Below are 6252 nucleotides of genomic sequence, written 5' to 3' on the forward strand. Positions count from 1 at the left end.
CCTTATCACCTGTGCCTTGCTCTGTAGCAGCCGCCCATGTCAATCCGTGCAGACTAGCTGTCTGCCATCAACTTGGACCACCGGTTGCTCAAAATCGGGAGAGCACTGATGGGCCATGAAGAATGGCAATCCGAGTATAGCATCCTCGTTCAGATGGCTAACCACAAACACTTCTTCAGTCTTTACATTCCTCAGGCGAATGGCCAGACGGATTATTCCGTAAAAGGAGAGCCGTGTTTTAGGCGCCAATAGTCCAGGACTGTCACTTTCCTCGAGTTGGTCCCGTACAGCTCTTGGCAATCAGTCAAAGACCTGCTCATTGATCAGGTTTGCGGTGCATCCTGTGTATAAAGGAAACTGGATGGGCCGCCCCTCTACTTTTCCTGGAAAGAAATAGCTGGTCGAGTGAAGTCGGCTAAGGGTTTGCGCCCTAGCGGTGTATTTCAAGACATCTTCCAGGAAGCCTGGAAACTTTCTTTTCTGCGGTGGGGCGGGGTTGGTCCATTGGGCCATCTGTTGATAACCTGTCTGTTAGCTTACTTGGGTTATTTGCAATCACTAGCAGTGCTTGTAATATTGTTTATTTTCTGTTTACAGTACTGTAGTCCTGTATATTGAGTGAACCTTACATTATAAAGAGCTAAAACAAAAAATTTTAAATCTTCAACCAACAACTTGCAACGAACTATCATAAACAAACATAGAGCCACCAATGAGGAACTGGAGAATTATCAAACTAATACAATATAATTCCACCAGCTTACCCTCACTACTAAGTGACACTGATACTACTGATTTTGAAGTTGAACCTTTACCCACAAAGCCTACCAAGTCAGCAATATGAGTGTTGACTTTCTGGTTCCAAAACCCATACAAGATGGCTCTGATCTCTCCGACCAATGGACCAGATTTAAAAAAGAATTTGATCTTCTCCTCACAGATGCTGAGAAATCAAATTCTGAAAACCACGTTAAAGTAGCAATCATGCTCAGATGCATAGGACCTCGCGGTGTAGACATCTTCAAATCTTTCACTTTCACAGGTGGGCAATCCAAGAAAGTTTATGCTGATGTAGTCGCCAAGTTTGAAGCCTTCTGCAACCGAGGATCAAACAAAGTGGTCAAGTGGCTTCAACTCCTTTCTACCAAACAGGGTGTCATGAGCATTGATGAATATGTCACAGCATTGCAAAAAGCTGCAAAAGAATGCCAGCTTGAAGCAATGTACAATGTTTTTCTGCTCCAAGCACTGTTGCTGGGCATAAATGATGATCAAATCAGAAGTAAGTTGTTTGATGACGCTGGTGGTGAGCAAGAATTGAACCTGGAACAAGCAATCAAGAAATGCAGAGTAGCAGAGAATTCAAAGAACGATATGGCGGTCATACAGTCAGATGAATCTGTTCAAGTTGTTCGACCTAGGAGCAAGCATTCTAAGCAGAACCAGGCAACTTTTACCAAAGATGATGGAGAATCCGCTGTGAGGTCCTCTTGCAAGAAAACAAACAAAAGTATTTGTGGTAACTGTGGTTTATCCTATCTCCCCCCCCTCCGAAAAAATGTCAGGCTTTTGGAGAACAATGTCACAAGTGCTACAAGTATAATCACTAAAATCTCAATGCAGATCTAAGAAGAGTGTGCAGACAGTCGAAGAGAATGCCGATTCAGATAATTCTCTTTTATGCGTCTGAATAGTTCGTAAAAACAGAAAGCTTATGTCAAGCATGAAGACACTTTCTGGTGAGAGTCGCAAACAAGTCAAGTTTCAGCTAGATACAGGAGCATCCTGCAATATTCTCAAGTTCTCAGATTACGCTGATCTTGGCAAACTTAAGCTCGAAAACAATCGCTCTAAGCTACGTCAATTTGAGGATTCCACGACAACAGCACTAGGTGGCTGCACGATACAGGTAGAAGGAACAGATCTCTACTTTCTAGTTCATAAGCAACAAAATCACAGTCTTCTGTTCCTAGATGCATATTTAAAACTTGGTCGAATCTATGTCAAAGAAGAATGGGTCAATTTAGTGAGTAGTAGCAATCTGCAGGATATTTTGGGCAGTTACGAAGACGTATTCACTGGTATCGGATGCCTGCCAGGCGAGTACAATATTGAACTGGATAAATCTGTTGTACCACGACAGTGTCACAATTAGAAAACTCCGCTGTCTATGATCAATGACTTGAAGGAGAAATTAAACTCATACACCAAGAAAAGAATTCTTGCCCCTGTTGATTATCCAACTGCCTGGATAAGTAACAATGTCTCAGTCCACAAACCCAATAGTACTTTGAGAGTCTGCTTGGACTCCTCTAATCTCAACAAGGCTATACAGCGCAATCATTTTCCTATGCCGACCCTGGAAGATGTGCTTAGTGAGCTTAACGGGGCTAAAGTTTTCCCACTTTGTGACGCTAAAGACGGCTTCTTTCAGATCAAACTGAGTGATATTTCAAGTGAACTTACCGCATTCTGGACACCCATTGGAAAATACAAGTGGTTGAGAATGCCATATGGTTTGTCTTCGAGCCCCGAAGAATTTCCAAGAAGGCTCTCTCAGATGCACTAGGTGCTCTTAAGGGGTTCACTGTGGTTGCAGATGATATACTTATATTTGGGAAAGGATCCACTCAGGATGAAGCAATGCAGAACCGCAACGCCAACATCGATAGACTGCTGGCAAAAGCAAGGAGAATGAATCTGAAGCTTAACAAAGAAAAATGTAGATTTCATCTAGATGAGCTAACATATAATGGCCAATTTATTACAGCTGACGGAGTTAAACCTGATCTGAAGAAAATCAGAGAGATCAAAGACATGGAGGCCCCTAGCAACAGCGATGGAGTACGTCAATTTCTAGGCCATGTAAACTATTTTGCCAAGTTCATTCTCAACTGCTCAGCAGAATGTGAATACCTGAGACGGATGGTTTGAGTTAAAAACACTGACTTCAGGTGGGGAGTAGATCAAACCAGAGCTTTTGATCAAATAAAGCGTTTTATCATAAATGCCTCCCGACTGAAGTACTTTCGGGTCAATGAACCGGTGGTCATTCAAACAGATGCAAGTACTGATGGACTAGGAGCTGTTCTCTTGCAAGAACATCAACCTGTATGTTAAAGCTCAAGAAGTTTATCGGCAAGCAAGAAGAATTACGCACCTATTGAACTTGAGTTACCGGCCTTAGTGTATGGAATGCAGAGGTTCGACCAGTATGTGTTTGGTAATCCAAATGTTACAGTGCATACCGACCACATTCCGTTGGAGCAGATCTTCACGAAACACCTAAACAGGGCACCAAAAATTTCCAGTCTATGCTACTGGCTCTTCAAAGATATCCCGTGAAAGCACTCTACAAACCGGGTGTGGAACAAAACACTGTGAATATGCTATCAAGAGCTCTGGTTGATGAGGCAGACTCAACAGGGATACCAGATGAACAGATCTTCACGGTTAACCAACTGAAGACCTTCATGTCGGATCTGACAGTAGAAAACCTCAAGAGATCTCCATGTGTGTGAAACTACATGTCAACATATTAAACAGAACACCAAGGATGATCTAACACTAAGCATGCTACAATCAATGATCATGTCAGGATGACCAGCCAGGCCAACAGATGTTCTGGAAACACTGAAATAATACTACACATTCGGAGATGAGCTGGCCGTGCTTGATGGGGACATTTGCAAAGGTCCAATGTTGGTTATTGCAACTAATTCTAGATCAATGATATTGGACAAACTGCATACCATTCATCAAGGAACGGCAGCCACAGTGCGGAGAGCCAGAGCTGCTGTATTCTGGCCCACGATGTCTGAAAACATTTGTAGAAGAACAGAGCAGTGTGTCGCCTGTGCTCTTGACACTGCCAGCCTGCTGAGATTATTCATAGTCACGATATACCAGACTCTCCTTGGAGTAAGATTGGCATGAATATACTGAGTCACAAGGGCAAAGAATATTTGATACTAGTCGATTACTTTTTGGACTTTTTTGAGTGTGAGCCACTGATCAACCAACAGTCTGCCACAGTCATCAAGCTCTGCAAAAAGACTTTCGCTCGTTATGGCATACCAAATTATATACACTTGGACCATGGTTCACAATTTACATCATCAGAGTTTTCTAAATTCAGCCAGGAATGGGGATTCACACACATGACTTCTTCACCAGAACACCAGCAGTGTAATGGCAAAGCTGAGGCAGCAGTGAAAATTATGAAACAAATCATGCGACGAGCCGAAGACCCATACTTAGCACTTCCGGAGTCCCGAAACACTCCCACAGTGGGTATGACCACATCCCCCGCCCAGAGAATGCTTGGAGATGCTACCCGATCAATATTGCCGACAGGAAACTGCTCTCGGAAGGTCTATTTCCTAGATCAAAAACTCAAGCGAAAAGAGGCTACCCAGCCCTTTTACAACAAAACCGCCAAAGATTTACCACCTCTGAACATTGAATGTCTAGTTAGAGACGTGCAGTCGAAGAAGACGAATTGGCAGCAAGGAAAAGTCATTGAGCAACTATCTGATGGTTCATACATGGTTGCCAATAAGCAAACAGACCAAGCAGTGAGGCGTAATCGTGTAGATCTCCAATCCAATCAAGAAGCTGATGTAAGCTCTGCAACCATCAATCAGTACGATGCAGCTGTTGTGAACCATCATATCTCGAATCTCGACCCAGCCATCAATGCCGCCGATCTCAGAACTAAAGATGTTCTTTCTGATCATGATATGGCCAATGTACCAGTTACCAGTGACAATACAAAGGATACTGCACATGAGAGTTCTCCCAGACCTACATGGAGACGATGTAGACAGCCGAAAACTCCAACCAAGTTTAAAGACTTTGTGTTGTACAAGTAGATTACTATGCCTATGTGCATTTAAACTTTGGTTGAGCTTGTTGAAACATTTATGCCATTTGTACAATCTTATACTCAATAGTTTTTTTGTCTTTGTTTGACCCGAAAGACACTCACTTTGAAGTTAAGCAAAAGAGGTGTTGATAACTTGTCTGTTAGCTTACTTGGGTTATGTGCAATCACTAGCAGTGCTTGTAATATTGTTTATTTTCTGTTTACAGTACTGTACTCCTGTATTTTAAAAGGACCTTACATTATAAAGAGCTAAAACAAACAATCTTAATTTTTCAAACAACAACTCGCAACGAACTATCATAAACAAACACCGTCCCACGTCCGAGATAAACCCGCGGGTCCTGTGATTGCCATAAACATTAAAGAGATTTGTCGCAATAACCAAATTCAAATCTATGGCGTTTTTGTGAGGGCTGTGATTAACTGTTCATATTTGAGCTTTTAAGAGCTTGTAATCACATTTGCACATTTTTGCATTTACAACATAGCAGAGTAAGACAAGGTGAACCTTTTGATGCCAATTAACTGTGATGTGAATTTTGTTGCAAGTCAACTTTCAACTACAATGTATTGTAATTAAGACCAAGTTTTTATAAATAACTAAGCTGTTGTTTTTCTTTTGAAGGTTTAATATTACAAACGTTCGATTTCCAATTCTACTTTCCTTCAGGTTTTAAATTCAATTAAACATAAGGTTCCATCAATTAAAATTGTAAAAACTAACAACTTTTACATACAAAGTTGTGTTTTGCATAATTTTGATTTTGAATTGTCTCTACATTTTATTTTTGCTCAGTCAAACAAAAAACAATAGTAAGGGTTGCATATACAGAATGAAAAAAATTTTTTTCAAATTGTTCTTATCACCTGAGCAACGTTGAGCATTCATATAGTGGGTTATGGTAATTTTGGGTAAAAAATTTAAGTAAAAAGAAGAAGCTACACAACTATGCAAAAGCTAGTAAAAATCTGTTGAGACAATCTGACCCAACTAACTGGCTATCTACTAACTAATTATCAACTAAGCTTAAGTTTTTTAGTTCCTTGAAGGACATTCAAATATTTATCAAAATAAAATCTGTCAGTAGTTTGTTGTAGTTAAATAATAATTATGCCGACTATACATGTAGAATTGTCAAGTTGTCGTTTGATATTATTCTAAGCATGTAATAATGCCAACTCAATTTATATTTAATTTTCATTTGCGAACTTGTAGGTATCAGTGGAACAAGGTTTTGGATCGGAGGAAGAAAAGAAGGCAGCGCCTGGTTTTGGAAAGGAAAGCGAGTAAAACCCATCAACTTGGACTACTGGGGATACCGCCAACCGAGTAGCGATGGTGAATGCCTAAACTTGTTTTCCAA

Source organism: Watersipora subatra, chromosome 7 (assembly GCF_963576615.1).
Source record: "Watersipora subatra chromosome 7, tzWatSuba1.1, whole genome shotgun sequence".
NCBI classification, from domain to species: domain Eukaryota; kingdom Metazoa; phylum Bryozoa; class Gymnolaemata; order Cheilostomatida; family Watersiporidae; genus Watersipora; species Watersipora subatra.